The sequence below is a fragment of the Artemia franciscana genome, chromosome 6 (genome assembly GCF_032884065.1).
Source record: "Artemia franciscana chromosome 6, ASM3288406v1, whole genome shotgun sequence".
NCBI classification, from domain to species: Eukaryota; Metazoa; Arthropoda; class Branchiopoda; order Anostraca; family Artemiidae; genus Artemia; species Artemia franciscana.
The window spans coordinates 15,049,550-15,067,528 of NC_088868.1; the positions used below are offsets into that span (position 1 = coordinate 15,049,550).

At 36.7% G+C, this 17,979-nt stretch overlaps 1 protein-coding gene across 1 annotated transcript in view; it reads left to right on the forward strand.

Moving 5' to 3' along the window:
* LOC136028091 (leukotriene A-4 hydrolase-like) overlaps positions 1 to 17,979 on the forward strand; it is a 100,908-nt gene that overhangs the window by 29,361 nt on the left and 53,568 nt on the right. The window contains exon 3 of the mRNA XM_065705709.1: positions 4,393 to 4,504. The gene's annotated coding sequence lies outside the window, so the exon portion shown is untranslated. The remainder of the gene's footprint in view (positions 1 to 4,392; positions 4,505 to 17,979) is intronic.

Genomic DNA, 17,979 nt, shown 5'->3' on the forward strand with positions numbered 1-17,979 from the left:
GAGATGTGGGGCTGTATGCTGTGTTCAGAGGACTAGGTCTGTTGAGGACTTTCTCAGAAAATACGGCCCGGACTTTAGAGGTTCCATCGGGGGATGTGACCATCTTGCCGTTTTCTACTTTAACTGACCCGTCTCGGTTACGTCGTTTCCCGATGATTTAATTGCTAATTTTGTAAACAGCTCTGGAATTGCCGCATTTGGATACTTCTTCTGCCATAGCTGCCTTCTCTTCTAGAAAGTCCCGTTTATCTCCCCTTGCGCTCTTTTTCACTAGCTTGTCTTGATGTCGGTATAGATGATTTCTCAAGACTTTATCGCAGTCCGTGTCTTGTCGATCGGATACATGTCTTGTCGAATAACCATTCATCTTTGGGTCTTTTTTTGTTTTCAAGCGTTTCTAGTGCTGTCTAGTTATTTGCTTCTTTTGGGGTGTTCCAGAATGGCCCAACACTGCCTTCATTGCTGAAATCTAGGGCCAAGCTCTCAAACCTTTTTATAAGATGGATACTAAAGTTGTGACGAACTGTTGCGTTTGAGAGTTTTCTAAATCGTAGGCGGGCTTTTCTTTGGATTCTGACTTCTGTGTGGATTTCAGCTTGAGGGACAGTTTTGCGATCATCAAGGTATCGTTAGAGGCCACATCGGCTCCTCTGTGGGCCCTAACATCCCGGAGAATTGACTTTTACTTTTTGTTTATCAGGATTTAGTCTATCTGATTATGAGTATGTCCATCTGGCGAGTTCCATGAGTATTTGTGGATGTTTTTATATTGAAACAGAGTTCCACCGATGATGAGGTCTTTTGTTAGAGCAAAGTCAACTAACAGTGACCCATTCTCGTTGACTTCGCCGAGGCCTTGACTGCCAAGAGCTTCAAGACAGTAGGACTTGTCGCTCCCCACTTTGGCATTGAAGTCACCTAAAAGGCAGACGAGATCATGGCTGGGATATCTTTGGCGTCAGTGTGTAGGGTGTTTTGGAAACTGTTTTTTTTTTTGCCATAATCTGCGTTCTTAGCTGGTGCGTAACCTGGAAACACTGTTAGTTTGGCTTGTTGATATGTGAACCTTGCCTCGATGATCTTCTCATTTATGGGTATGCATGTAGTTAGAGCTCTGGACACGGGTTTGGACAGCATTATGGTAAGACCTGCTTCTCTCTTTTTTTATGCCTCTGTGCAGGATTGTGATCCCATATCTAGGGTTTGACTGCCTGTACCTTCCAACGGACTTCTGATAGAGCAAGGATGTCGAGGCCATATCTCTCCATCTTATTAACAACTTGTTGTGTATTTCAAAGTTGGGCCATGGTCCTCACGTTCCAAAAGCCAAGTTTCATTTGACAATTCGCTTTAAAAAATCTTGTCCACGGGTGGCTCAAATTCGTCGACATGGTGTCCAGGGGTGGTCTAGAATCGTCAGCAGGTTGCATATCCGGTATCATGTTGGCTGTCAAGACTAGATGGTTATATGGCAAATATTTTTTTCTGGGGGCAGGGTTCTAGTCTGTCGCCAAACCCTCCTCCTTTTTCCAGGCTTAGGATTGGCTTAATGATTACAGCGGAAATATATCCTTATCACATGGAGCTTTCTACAAACATAGCCTGATCCATGTCGGTGGTCAGACCTATTGTTTCATTTTCTGATTTTTAGAATTAAATCCATCACCAGATGACAAGTTGTAAAGTAATAACCCAAATCCAACCTGAATTCCTGATAGATTTTATCCGTTTTCTTACACACAATATCTAATAATATCAATAAATCACTTGCCAAGGGTATTTTTCAATAATCCTCCCCATTTTTACACCCTCCCTTTGCCCAAACTTTGTGAATCATAAAACACTTCGATGGGCGGTAATTTTTCCTTATGTAGCCTCGAGGTGTAGTTGTGGTATTCATACGGGTATATGCCCTGACACGTTAATAAATCATGCATTGGCCATAGTTGCCAAACGAACTAATGTTTTTTCTTTTAAATTAAGATCAAGTTCGGGAAGCACTGTTTATAGAGGGAGAAACTATTAAAATCTTTATCTAAATCTTTATCTTTATCTTTAATCTTTATCTTTATCTAAAATCTAAAAACTATAAAATCTGACTTAGGGATTGGGGGAGAAACTATAAGAATCTAAAAATGGATTTTATTCAAGCACGACCATTATCTATTGTTTCCCATAAAAGATTTAAGACTAGCAGCTTCACAGATAATTTGGGTATGATATTATAAGTAAAAGAACCATTTATAAGATTCATTTAACAATCGAGGGAATAGTTGTGCGAAAAGTGGAAGTCATGGCCCATTGTAGAAAAAAGCCAAGACAGATTGTTGAATTAAGTGGGCAGCCCAGTCAAGGGTTAATTTTATCCGTTGGATTGCCGTTGTTACTGTCTGCCATTTTATGCTACACCTTTCCGTGCATGTGTGTCCCTTCACAAATGTCAAACTAGAGTTGTACCTGTTGGAGGTTCTCGCTGGGGAACACACGCCGGTTGACTACGGGTTAAATTACTTGAAAATTTTCCCTCTCATGGCTATCACTCGACAACGCTGAACTAGAGTCAACCCTCTCATGCTAATTCACGGTGAGTTGGGTTCCAACCTGTTGGAGGTTCTCTCTCAGGTTAATTCACGATCGCAGAAAGGGGGAAGCAGCATATTGACAAATGGAAATAACGAGTCCAATTCAAGGCCTACAAGGGCCTGCTGCAATCTGCCTCGACTCTTATGCAAGTGAACTTGCATTTATAAGACAGGGGTTCGCTCTGAACCCCAGCCATCAGTATATAGTGCTTTAGAAGCGCTAACCCATTGGAAAGCAGTCCTCTTGCAATCCTAGCGCCTTCAAAATCACTATGCTTGCATTAACAATCGCCAAAAGGCCTCTCGCTGGTAGCAGTTGGATGGTCCAACTAACATTTGCCAATTTCAAACAGACTTTTCCTTGACACACTTCCACAAGAGAATTTTTCCTTTATTGGGCTCGTGATTCAATTCACTCTTTAGTGCAACTGATAGAGCCTTGCCGTGACAACACTTGAGCTAAAGTAACCAGACAAGCCCTAGAGGAAATGAAGGGCACATTGGCTCTCTCTCCTTGGGGTCTCTCCTGGCACACTAGCCCATCACCCATGCCTCACTATTTCCATTCGACTCTCATCAACAAAAATACAGCTACACAGGTGCACGGATGCTTAAGGCCGTGAATGGTTGGACCGTTGCTCAATCGGTAACCATGTGCTACACCAATACCAACACCATGTTTCTCTAGGCTGAGATTCACTTTAGCCCGTGTCAACTGCTTCCATTCAACCAGCTCAATTTTTCTTTTGGATAGTGACCCCCTCATATAAGGTCTGGGGATTATCGGCAGGGGTTCCCGTTGCAAATTTATAATTTTAACTAATTAAACACACTTTTTAACATTTTTCAACGGGATCATTGAATCAAGCCAACCGACTGGCTAATGGACCAACAAGCCGTATCAATGCCAATTTCATACATACATTGAGGCCAAACTCTCGCCTGACTTCTCTATATACAAGAGAGAAGTGACAGTTTTGATCTGGCAGACAGTAACAACGGCAATCCAACGGATAAAATTAACCCTTGACTGGGCTGCCCACTTAATTCAACAATCTGTCTTGGCTTTTTTCTACAATGGGCCATGACTTCCACTTTTCGCACAACTATTCCCTCGATTGTTAAATTCAAAAATCTATTATAAGAAAAAGCATGAGTAGTCATGCGTCATCTACAACTTCATCTTTGTGCAAACGTACCAACGCTGGTAAAATGAATTTCGAATCATAATTGGAATTGTGTATGTAAACAGGTAGACAATATTGTTGTCTAAGGTTTGAATTACATTTTTGATGAGCCACCCCCTCAAAAGTTACTCCCTCCCGAATGACCATGGTTGCGGACTGAAATTCTCCCGCTGTCCTCAACATTGAGTTCTACTTTCTTACTGGTATAAAATACATTGAAAATTCAGCCTTGTATTGGATCTGGTTGCTAGGTAAACCGATTGTGCTAATTTTGTGCCAATACAGTTGTGCTAATGAGGCTTAGACATTATTCCATAGCATTCAAATGGCCTGAGGGGTATTAGTTCTGTATATATGTCACGACCACTACTTAAAACTTAAAGCAAACAAAAATTTCGTATGTGTGAAGAACACTGCCGCTTCTCACTATTTATGCTGAGGTTTCAGCATATAGAGATATGGACCAAACTCTGAATAAAACATAAGTAAAAAAATTTGGCTTTAGCCTGTTTAAACTTTATTTAAAACAATTTTTATTTAATCATGTCGCAGTAATTCATCACAGCATTATATATCACTAATCAGTGAACGTTCAAATTTGAAAAAGTTTGTTTTTCTTTCAGATTTCCGATTAGAATCCATTATGAAACTTCTAGAAATGGTAGTGCTCTGCAATGGCTGAAAAAGGATCAGACGGGTGACGGAACTCATCCGTATTTTTTCACCCAGTGCGCCGTAAGCTAATACGCCTAGTTTATATTATTTTGCTTCACTACAGTTACAATATAAAGAAGAAAGAGACGCTCAAAACTGTTGGAGCAGGACATGCATATATAGGCTTGCACTAATCGTTTGATTCATTAATGTTTTTTTACGCCTTTCTTTGAGACATAAGGTTTTTGCCGAACGAGTATAGTTAATGTTATACTAGTGAAATGTCTGGTATGACAAACAATGTACCCCTTCCGAGCCTGGATTTTTTCGTGGGCTGGGGTGATTCTTTTATTCGGTTGTTTGATCACTCATCATCAAAAAATGGAGGTTCACTTCATGCTGATGGCCGCTTTGGGCTTCTTCCCTTGTGGATAAAGCACTTGGTATGCGTGTGATGGGACTATCACCGTGGGCTTTTAAAATAAATTCCACTAAAAACGAACCTCGCTGGCAAATAATTGCTTAACTAGTATTCTGATCTAAATTATGACGTTTATTATAAGTCATAAATTCTCGATTTTCTTTTTTAAGTCACATTTTTTAAGTTGAAGATAATGACAATTTTTTGCAAATTTCCTGGTGTTCTTATACCGTCGTTACTATTTGTGGTGGAAGGCTCCCATGAACTTAGTACTATATTGTGTATGCCTTGTGCTTAATCTATATATATAAAAATAAATTGTCTGTGGTTTATGTCTGTCGAATGACGTCATGTCATCATGTCGTCATGAAGTTAGTTGTCGTCATGTTTGTTATGACGATGACGTCATTAAAGGTATTTAAGAAATTCGTTCAAAGACAAATTTTTAATTGTAAGAAGGTCGTGGACAGAAATATGTTTAATTGTAAAATGACTGAAGAACCTACAATGGCAAAAGCCATTGTAAGCTGCTCAAAGAGTCTATGCCAAAAAACTTGCTGCTGATAGAGAAAGTAAGAAAAGAAAGCGTGCCGAGGAATCACAAGAACAGAAAGAAAACAGGCTTGCGGCTGATAGAGAAAGTAAGAACAGAAAGCGTGCCGAGGAATCACAAGAGCAACGTGAAAACAGGCTTGCGGCCTCAAGAGATAATGCCAGATTAGGAATTTGCAATTTCCGTCAACGAAGGCGTGTCGAGGAACTACCAGAGCAACGCAAAACCAGACTTGCTGCTAAAAGAGAAAGTGAAAAAAGAAGGCGTGCCGAGGAATCACAAGAGCAACGTGAAAATTATCGCATGGCATTCAGGTACAGCCCAGTCGATGATTATAGTAGATGTGTTCAAATCGGGACTATGTCTAAAATTTGTCCCTACTGCAAGGCCTTGAAATTTAATGGTGAAACAATGGGAATGTGTTGCGCCTCAGGAAAAGTTAAACTTCCTCAACTGGCTGCACCCCCAGAGCCATTGAAGACTTTGCTCACTGGAACTACGTCAGAATCTAAGCGTTTTTTATCAGAAATCAGAAAATGTAACTCATGTTTCCAAATGACGTCGATTGGTGCATTAATACAAAAGAAGAAAAAAAACTAAAAAAGGTAAAACTACAAAAAAAAACTAAAAAGAAAATACTAAAAAAAAACTAAAAAAGCCAAAAAACTAAAAAAAAAATTAAAAAATGTAAAAAACTAAAAAAGAAAAAAACTAAAAAAAAACAAAAGAAAGGTAAAAACTACAAAAAAAAACTAAAAAGAAAAAAAAACTAAAAACTAATAAAAAAAACTAAAAACTGAAAAAGATAAAAACTTAAAAAAGGAAAAAACTGAAAAATAAAGGAGAAAAAGAAAACTATAAACCGGGACACAGGCAATATAAATGACGACCGGGACACTCAAAGAGAAATCACAGACTGGGACACTGGGACACAAATAACGACCGGGAGATATAAATGACGACCGGGACACTCAAAGACAAATTACAGACCGGGACACAAATGACGACCGGGACACAGGGAATGTAAATGACGACCGGGACGCTCAAAGAGAAATTACAGACTGGGACACTGGGACACAAATGACGACCGGGATACTGGGAATATAAATGACGACCGGGACACAGGGACACAACTACAAGGGGGATGCCGGGGGCACAGGGGGATATATAAATGACGACGGGGACACAGGGAATGTTAGATTAGCAATCACCATCAACAAAGCTCAAGGGCAATCATTAGAATAATCAGGTATAGATCTGAATACGGATTGTTTTTCCCATGGACAATTTTATGTTGCATGTTCAAGAGTCGGTAAACCTGACAATTTATTTTTATGCACAGACAATGGGACATCGAAGAATGTTGTATATTCGCAAGTTTTACGTAGTTAAAAACATATATATATATATATATATATATATATATATATATATATATATATATATATATATATATATATATATATATATATATATATATATATATATATATATATATATATATATATATATATATATATATATATACAACTTACTTTTTATATGTATAGAAGATATATGAAAAACATATCGCCGATTTTTTTTTTTTAACGAGGTTATGGTAGGCATTAATGAACTTATCCATGTCAAAATCCCAAACCCGATCATCATCACTATCATTTTCAATTTTGACACGTTTTGGTACAGTCTTCCTTTTCTCCTTTTGTCTCTCTTTTGTTTTTTTTTTTTTTTTTTTTTTTTTTTTTTTTTTTTTTTTTTTTTTTTTTTTTTTGGTGTTTGTGCTGTTGCATTGGTGATTTCTCTTTTCATGATATATATATATATATATATATATATATATATATATATATATATATATATATATATATATATATATATATATATATATATATATATATCTTTCTGTATTCACAGGTGGGACATAGGGACACAACTACAATGGCGCGTAACTAATATGGCGCGTAACGACTTACGCGCGCGGGGGGCTTTGGGGGCGCGAAACGCCCCCGCCAACTAGGCGTTCGGGTGGCGCGAAGCGCCACCCCAACAGCTAGTATAATATAGATTGTCAAGTTTATTCCAAGTCGCCCTAAAAAGTTTGTATAATAGCTGAAAAAACAACTGAGACTAGACCTTTCTAAAATAATTAAAGTACTTCCATCAATAGAATTCCAAATCGAACCATAAAGTAGCTCATTTTCTAGTTAATATCTCACTTCATATTGTAACCCGAGTCCAGCACTGGAATGTCCTGTACAATATTCTTACGATACATAGCCACATAAGGAAACTTCTTATCTCTAAAGCTGTCTTTTACGAAAATCTCTTGTATTAGGCTCAAATGCAATCGTAGAAGAAAGATATCTAAAGATAAACAGCTACGAAGAAAAATACTCATTTTACGGCCGAAATATTCATTTAAATTTAATTTCCACTGTCTTACGAAAATAGTTCCCTATTGTGCTTCTGGTTTTTGATGTTTGACACCTAAAGGTCTTAGAGCCTTTAAGTTCTAGGAAGTATAACCTTTTAGGAAGTGTAACGGTTGGCAAGAACTTCAGAATTACTTCTTTCTCTCTTCAACCAATTAGCACTTCTGAACCAATTCTGAACCACTCATCAAATCAATTAAATTTACCCACTTTTCAATAGACTTCAGACTATTTTAAATTAAATCTGCAACATTTTCACAATTTTCCTCATAACTTTTAAAATCACTAATGTCTTGTGAAATAAGAATTTGATTCATGTTTTGTTTATATTTAATATTTTATATTATATACTACTATATTTCGTATACTACTGGTATAAAATAATATTTAAAGAATAGTTCGATATACTGTGTTTACATCAATATTATCTTTATTTTTTCTTTACATAACCTTTAAAATCATGCCTTTATCTAATTTTTTAATTTCTTTTCAAAATCAGCTGCTGTAGAATCAAATCGTTTTGGGTGTAAAGATATCAACCACTTCACCTTTAAAAGTAATAGTAATAACGAGTTTATATCCGTATTTAGCTTCACACATTTCATTGCTTAGTTTCATATTTCATTCCTAGATCCAAATCTTTTTTAATGGTTGGAATGTATTTATTTTCGATTTTAATTTCTCTTAAAAGGTTCTCCGTTTATTAGGTGATGATTTTGTTAAATAGATTTTTAAACCATAGTTTTTTTTTATTGCCATCCCATTAGTATTTACGTCTAGACCGGTCTCTTTTGGCGCAACTGGTTAAACCGCTTGACTTGGAGCCTGAAGATTACGGGCTCAAGTGCAGTTCCTGAAAACGGTTATGTGATTCTATAGGTCAAATGAAACACAAGAGGATTGTATAAACTCCCTTTACAAACCAGCATGGTCTAGTTAGTAACGCGGCCGGTCTGATTCCCCGGTTTTAATCCAACACAGTTTGACTCTTAACTGTTTCTTCGTGCAGCAGTTGATGATGTCAATATGATCTGTCCCGGGATCAACGATTAAGATGCAGCCAGATTCCCTCTAAACAAAAAACCCTGCGGGGTTTGCCTCAGAACACAGGCTGATGTAAGATCACCAACACCAAAAATAAAAAAAATAAAATTGACAACAGCCTAGTGGATTGGTTTGGCAAAAGAATTTAAAATTTCTTAACTAATTTTAAATATTATTTTTGGACTTTAAAGAATTTGTGCAATATTTATAACAATTTAATCTTGCCTGTTTCAAATATCCAATGGTCCGCCCTGCATGCCAGAAAAAGACTATAACACCTTTGTATAACACCGAATTTGTGCAATATTTATAACAATTTAATTTTACCTGTTTCAAATATCCAATGGTCCGCCCTGCATGCCAGAAAAAGACTGGTGCGACTACTTCAGAGACCAATTTTCAGCCCCTAATTCCTACCTAGATAACACCTTTTGCCAGGCCCTCGATAAGGAGCTTCAGTTTGCAGTTAAGGATATTGGTGTCCTGGTCACTCCGTCCTTGATGCGTTCCAAAATTGATAAGTTAAAAAAAAGAAATCTAAGGGCATCGATGGTATGTCTGGTACCCATTTAAGCTTTGCCAGCAATCTTCTCCTAGAGCACCTTTATCTGCTACTTCAAATGATTTTCGCTACTGGCATCGTTCCAGACAGCTTTGGTGTTGGATTGGTCCATCCTATTCTCAAAAAAGGTAAACCAGCTGACCAGTGCGCTTCATATCGTTCGATCACTGTTTCAACTACTTTTTGTAAGCTATTTGAATCCCTTATTTTTGATGAAATTGCACTTCGATGCACTACTTTGGACGACCAGTTCGGGTTCAAAAAGGACTCAGGACGGGAACACGTTCGCAGCGTTCTTGCAAATCTTCTTATTGATACAGATAAAAATGGTTAGAGCCTTCGATTCTAGCATCCATGGCCATATCCTGCTCAAAGCCCTTCAGCGAGGTGTTTCCTCTTGCATCCTTTCCCCTGTTTACAGTATGTACAACAAGCTCTCGGCTGTTATCCTGATCCCCTCTCCGTCCGGCACTTTTCCTTCGAAAGAAATGCTGAGTGTCAAGAAAGGCGTACGTCAAGGTGGTAAAACTTCTCCATCACTGTTTAATAACTCTATTATCGAAGCACAGCAAGTAATATTAATTATTTCAGTCTATTTCCTTCCGTGAAGGTGTGAACAACTAAATAATAACCTTTTTCTGGATTTTTAAACATAGCTGTTTGGCAAGTTTTTATGAACTTATTTTGCAATCTCCCGACAAACGAAGATATCTTACGAAACCTGTCTGACTAGTTTTTTTTTTAGCAAGAAATTAGACCCTTCATTTAGCCATTAAGCAGCAAGAATATAATTAGGAATTCCGATATTTATAGGCAATCACGCTCCGATAGAGGTGGCGAGAGAAAATTAAGCAGAAGGGGGGGAGTGAGTTGGTAGCAAGAGCCGTGGTACCCGCAGGGCGTGCCCCTTAAATTGCTGGGATAAGGTAGCCAACCCTCAACACTTCCCTTACTTTTCTCGTAAGGAAACCTCCAATAAAATGGGTGATAATCGCTCTGGAATAATGGCGAGCGGAGAACTGGTTTATTTGCCAGTTCTGAACTTTTTGCAGTTTAGCCGAAATAATGGTGTTGGTGATGATCTTATCATTCGGCATGCCTTTGAATTCTTTGATGCAGCTGCTGTTGCGGCGGCAAAGTCTGCTTTTTGGAACAAAGTTTTGCCTGGAGAAATTTGCCCAAGACGTGCAGGAAATAAGGCTATACAGAGTCATTTACGTGATATTCTTCAGCTGCTGGCGAAATGTGATTCTGAAGATTTAACCATACCTACGTATGTTATCTTGTCAGCTAATGAGGTTCCTTCGGTTCCTGACCTGATGTTTTCACATCTATCCTCGAAGCTCACGCGAATGGAAAAAGTCCTTAATGCTGTTGCGTCTCGTGCGGAAGTTTATGATAACCATTTTCCGCCCCTACCTCAACTTACTGAACCAAATGTCCTGGCGACAATTGTGGTTTCCAAGATCCCTGCTTCACTTGACAATCCACTCAAAAGAAAAGAAATGCTGGATAAAGTTGCTGGTCATGAATGTGTTAGTAGTATAAAAGCAAAAAAAGATCAACTGATTGTTCATATAGACAAATCTGCAGTGAATGAATTTTGCTCTTCGATTAAAAATACGGTAACATCTTGTGCGACTTAGATTGTCACAAAAAAAATACTTGGAATTGCTAAAGGTCTTGACTTTGATGTTGACCAATTCTGCAGTGAGCCAGGCATAGCGTCGGCTAGTCGTCTTGGTGCCTCTACAGTTGTCAAGATTGAGTTTACAGATCTATTGTCAAAGGCCCGGCTGCTAAAAACAGGACTAAAAATCGGCTATGAACTTATTCGAGTTTCTGACCCCACCTAGATGCTGTCACAAGTGTAGATCCCCCAGTCATATCCAGTCCGCCTGTTCCAGTTCAAATCCAAAGTGTGCAATCTGCTCAGGGCTTCATGTCTCTACGAAAGAGTCTCCCTGTAAACTCCCAAATTGTGGTGGTCCGCATGTGTCGTTTAGCCTAAAATGCCAAGTCCTTAAAAAAGTGATTTCTGCTGCCAAGTGATGGCTCGCTCGATATCCCTACTCTCTTTCAATATTAACGGCACTAAGGATAAAGCCTCTGTGATCGACGAGTTTATAAATGATTACGACATAGTCTGCTTACAAGAACACCTGCTCTCATCCACCAGTTCCAGTTTCCTACAACGAAGTACATCACATCAGTTATTTCTTATAAATGCCCGCACAACTTTTGGCAGGCCCCCTGGAGGGCTTTCATGTTTTGTGAGGCGTAGTTTAAGTAGTCTAAATCCCACTTGCTTATGCTCGAATGATCATTTTCTTGCGATCCAGTTAGGCAATACCGTTGTAATTAACACTAATTTGCCACATAATGCACGTGGAATTGATTCTATAACACGGTTCGCTAAAGCTTGCTCCTCGTTATGCTCAGCTGTGAAGCAATTCACTGATTTCGAATATACATATCTGATTGTTGGTTACTTAAACTGCAATATTTTAGATAACTCGGCCAGAACTGACTGCTTGTTAGATTTATTTCCTGATTATAAAATTGTGCCAAAGGATCAGTTCTATACATACATTCATCATTCAGGAAGTGTATCAAATATTGACCATGTAATCTGTTCGCCAAGTCTCAGTATTTCTTAAGTGCATGTCCTTACGGATGAACAAGACATTGATCATATGCCGATGTCATTTACGTTTTCCCTATCTGATGTTCCTGTATGTTCTTCTATTCCTAAGCCCTCACAGTGTTTCGACAAGTATAATTGGAATCGTGCAAATATTGCCCTTTACAGTGTGACGCTTGCTACACTACTTAGTTCTATTCGTATTCCGTTTCATTTGCTCCAGACTCAGGTGCCTGTGAAAAATGTGGTTGCCGATATTAACCTGTACTATTCTCAAATTATTTCGTGTTTGAAAAACGCTGAATCTTGTGCTGTCCCTTGTTAACGAGTTAGGCTAGGGACTCGTCAACCTGTGTGGAATAATGATTCAGAGTTGAAGTCGATTAAGAACCGTGCAAAGTTATGGTTGCATATATGGCCAGAATGCGGAAGGTCTGCTTCTGGTATTGTTTTCAGTATTAAAAATCGCACTAAATCTGCTTATAAGAAGTACCTTCGTGCAGTCCGATTTCGGGGTCTTGGTTTTCCATCAAATCCAAGTGATTGGAAGAATGTTTTAAATTATAGTAAAATTATTAGTGATGGTCCTGGCAATTATATTTCTAAGTCCGCTTGGGAATCGCATTATATTGCTATTTTTTCTCGGATTAATTATGCAGTTCATTCACGTTTTTCAGCTGTTTTGAAACGTATGCTACCGTCTGCTCTATCTCAGCTGGATATATTACCGATATCCGCTGATTTAATTTACCTGGCTATTAAAAGGCTCAAGTCTAAGTCAGTTGACACCGATGGAATATCAGTGAATCATTTAAAACATGATGGCCCCCCTTTAATATCGCATTTACAACTACTTTTTCAAATGTGTTTGTGTTGTTCTGTCGTGCCGGACAGTTTCTTGTGTGGCACAGTTACTTCTATTTTAAAAAGGGGGAAAGATCCATTTTGTTGTTCATCTTATCTTCCTATCACTGTTTCTTGTACCTTAAGCAAAGTTCTTGAGTATTTACTTCTCCCTTATTTAACAGATAATATAAATTTTGGAGTTAACCAATTTGGTTTTCAGCGTGGTCTGGGATGTCAGCATGCCCATAATGTTCTTTCTACTCTGCTTTCTGATGCTTCCGGAAAGGGCTATGATCTTTATTTTTGTTCTTTAGATCTATCTAAGGCTTTTGATTCTGTAGTTCACTCCCAATCCCTGTTTTATTTGCTTAAATGTGGAGTGAATGTTTCTATTGTTTCTTTATTAAAATTTTGGTATGGTCATTCTTTCCTTCATGTCAAATCTTCTCCTTCTGATCCTTCTATGTTAAAGATCTCCGTAAGACAAGGTGGAGTTTTATCTCCATCAATTTTCAAAATTTGTATTGCTAATATTTTAAATAGTCTTCCAACAACTTACCTTTTAGGTAGTTCAAATGTCTCATATCTTGCCTATGCAGACGATATTCTTCTCATTAGTAGAACTAAGTCTGGGCTTTCGGCTTCTGTTCCTTGTATCTCTACTGCTTTCTCGAATGTAGGTCTAACCCTTAACCCTGATAAATGTGAATTCCTTCATTTTGGTCCTTCTCCTAACCAATCTTCTAGACTTAATTGTTCTGAATTTAGCGGTTGGGCATTACCCTTACTAACAATTTAGTCTCTTTTCGTAATAAAATTGCTTCTGATGCTAAGGTTAAACTTCAAGTGGGTTATTCTAAAATTGTTGCGAACAGGGGGAAATATAACCGCATAGCCCTTTCACATATTTATCCTTGCTTTTGTGATCACTCGGTTTTATATCTTTCTGGATAGTATCCTGTTTTAAAAAGAAAAGATTTAAAGGCTCTCAAGTCATCTTATTTCCGTTTCCTCCGTTTTTTTTGTTGTATCTTCCTCCCTGGTACAAGAACAGTGATATGGTAACAAATTTCGGGGCTCCAGATTTATTAAATAAACTTAAAGTGCTACACCAGAAACTGTCCGACTCGATACATTTTACTATTAACCCTTTTCATGATCTTCTAAAATGTTTTCTACAGTAATTTAATGTGTTATCAGAAGTTGTTTTTTTTCTGTGTGTTTATTTTTATACTCCGCTGTTTCAAGTGGGTCACAAATAAATTATTAATTATTTAATAAAGCCGTCGTGCTTTTTCCGTGGGATTAATCTTTCGCTGCTGAACTTTGCTGATGACATTCTTCATGTTTCTCGTTCGATACCTTTATTTCAACAAAATTACAACTCACTTGCAGCGGCATACAAGCAGATCGGACTTTCCTTCAACGAATCTAAAACAGAACTTCTTTTCTTCAATGGTTCAAAAAATGAGCTTTCAATTAACCTCTCCGTTAAAATTTGCGACACTCTGATTAAGCCTTGTGAGTCCCTTACGTATCTTGGCCTTCCTATTTCTTCTACATTGAAGGACACACGCTCAGCACTGACAAACCACCTCTGTTCCTGTCTACGAGCGTCTTACGGATTACTTGTTGCCAATAAGTATCGTTTCAACCGTCCTCTCCTTGCCCGACTATACAATGCTTTTACTACCCCCCATCTGCTTGCTCTGGTTCCCTTCGGAAAAATATTCACAGCTACCGAAAAGAAAGCCATTTGCAGCGTATTTTACAGATATGCTAAGTTTCTCCTGCGTCTCCCTTTGTGGCACGATCTGGCGACACGAATGGCGACATCTCCAGGAAATATAAGGTCACCAACCCTTCCATGGTCATAGAGAGAAGAATCTCCAAATTCAGTAACAATGTTTTAAGAGCCAACCACCCCTGGAATAGTGTTATTTTATAATATTTGTAGTGGAAGTGTATTTAATTTTTTGTGCTTTTCTTTCTTTTTCTTTTATATACTCCGTCTTTTCCGTTTTTGACGGGTAATAAATTAATAATAATAATGATAATAATTTGTCAAGAGGAAAAAACTGTAATGTTTTTCGTAATTCATTTATAAGGATTTCTATACTCAGGCTTTCTTTTTAGTATTCTTAGATGTTTTTCAAGTATTTCAACTAGAACTGTGCTAAGACTTAGAGAAGCAAGGGGTAACATTGCAAACGCTGATAAACTTGAAGCACTAAATATAAATTTGGATTCTAAAAAAGCGCTACTAAAATTTCCATAATATTTACAACTTCTACTATAAACAGATAATCATTTCTCTAATTCTTCTTCCATTAATATCAAGAAATAAAATTTAAATAATAACTTTGTGGAACCACTGTTTTATTTTTTTTTAATATACTCTACGTATAAAAGTCGACAGTTGGAATCTATTAAATCTTGTGTTGGAATAGAATAATAAGCAATGAGCTTATTTGAAGTTTTGTAAAAAAAAAAAAAAAAAAAAAAAAAACTGTACTATTTTATCTCCTGGTTGAATACCAAACGAATAAAGGAATTCTACAAATAGTTATGCATGATCATTGAAATAACCAGTCCAATGAGTTCCAAGTGACCCACTTATATTATTATAGATGATACCGCATTCCTTTTTATTCATTTTTTTAAGGTATCTCTAGAAAATACACTTCTAAAGTAAGGAATGTGGTGTAATTCAGCAGTTATATCAATATTTTTCAAGGCTATAATCTGATTTTTTTTTTTTTTTTACTATGTGCTTCCCATTTTTGGGATAAGGGTGAAACTGCAATATCAACAAGTTTTTTAGGTCTTTCGGGTCTTTTGGAACATTGATGTTTTCAAAACTTTTTAGGTCTTCCATGTTTCTTAGGAACTTCATCGTTTCCCTTTCCCAAGATTTTCTGTGACCCTGGAAGTCTTAAGACTCCTCCAACTTTTCGTGTGATTTTGAAGCTCCACCGATTTTCTCAGGCAATTTTAAAGCTCTGCCAGAGTTACCAGTAATTTTATCAGCACATTTTTTTCCTGCATACGTTCGTAAGGCTGCAGCACTACTTTTTGAAGCACCATTTCCAAGTGAAGCAGCTAAAAGTATTAAAAACGGTAAAAATCCTCAATCTTGGACCAGCTGTCTGTACGAACTATCAATAGTACATCCTTTATTTTCTTTCTTAAATTTTCCTATTTCATTCACTTGCCTTTGGTTTAAAAGGAATCTAACAGGTTTTTTGTCACTTTTTCTGCTGTGATTTACACGAATTTTAGAATTTTGTTTAGCCGTAAAGAATTCTTTAGTTTTTCTTTTGGAAAATGGGATAGATAAATTGTATACTCAATAAAACCTGCCATTTAGTAGCGAATTATTTTATTTAATAAGAAGTCTAATATTATTTATTTTACTTCAACCTTCTTTTCATTATCTTTTGAAATCTTTCATCGGGATCTTTTTCAAGTATTTGTCTAAACGTTCAAATTGTCTAAACGTTCAGATAACTGCATAACACCCTTCGGGTATACGAATAACGTTGAAAGATTAGCTGCATCTGCACCATTTATTGGCTTTGCAGCATTTCTCATTCCTTTGTTTTATGCATTAATATCTTCTTTGCGTCACTTTTAATGTATTTTTTACTAATATTCATCCGTCATCCACTCTAGTCAAAATATTGTCAAGTGATTGATACATTTTAGTATACTATTATTTTTTGCTTTTTTATTATTTTTGCTTAATATCAGATTGTTTTAGGATGTGTTCTTTAATAGTTTCTTGTTTGAAATCATTTATTGTTGAAAGATTAACTGCATCTGTGCCATTTTCTGATTTTGCAACATTTTCAGTTCTTCTATTCTCTACATTTACATCTTCTTTTGTTATTACTTGCTCAACTAACCTAACTACATAACTAACTTACTTAATTGCCTAACAAGCTTAAGTTCCTTACTAACTTACCTACCTCACTAACCTAATTACCTAACTACTTAACTAACTTACTACTTAATTAACTGAACTAACTAACTTAAGTATCTAACTAACTTAACGTCCTTACTACATTTACTACCTAAGTAACCTAACTACTTAACTAACTTAGCTACCTAACTAACAATAGCTAACTAACTAACTAACTTAACTATAGGATTAAGTCCTCAGGGGACCGTGTTTACTTTATTTTTCGATGCTTTTCTTTTAGTGTCATTAGGGTATTGAGCATTTTTATTTTGTCTTTCTAAGTATATTCAATGTTCGTTTGCTCTTGAAATATACTGAGTTTCCGATAAGCTTTCTACTTTTCTATATAATGCATCTTTATAATTTTCTGATGTCATTTTATCTTTAACGATATTCGTTTTGATACCTTTCAATTTTTCTTTGCTGTGGTTTCACCGTCACACTCTTTTAAATAAGCATATACTTTTGATCTTAAAACTGCAAACTTACACATTAGTGTTCCAGATAATTCATCCTTCATCATACCTATCACTTTATATTGACTGCAGGGAAGTCATAAGGATCATCTTTTTTATAAGTGGAAGCATTAAATTTTTCTTGGAGGTCAGCTTTAATGTCTTCATAAGAATCCTTAGTTCCAATATCATAATTAAAGCCATTCGTATACATGTAGCATAAATCAATGTTCTCAGTATGTTTTGGTTGTATTTATTCATAATGAGATTCATAGGTCAGTTACTTAGTTAATACTAATGCAGCGAATCCGAAATAAATAGGTTCATCTAGATTTGCTTTTGACTTAGCCATCCTGGGCACCGAGAAGTTCTCGCTAAAGATCATTTTCGATCTAAAGTTATGTTGTTTAATCATTTTTTTCTTTGTTTATAACTAGTGATTATTTAAATACTAGCTCTTTTTCTAACATTTTCCGTGGTTTTCCCAAAACAAGCATTATTCCTTAGCTTAAAGCATTTTTTCTCAAAAAAAAATTCGTTCCATTTTGTCGTAACTTAGTATTATTATTTATATCTTCTTTTAAATAGGGTGACTCAGTAAATGCTAGTATTGTAAGTATTTTTTTCAATAGTAA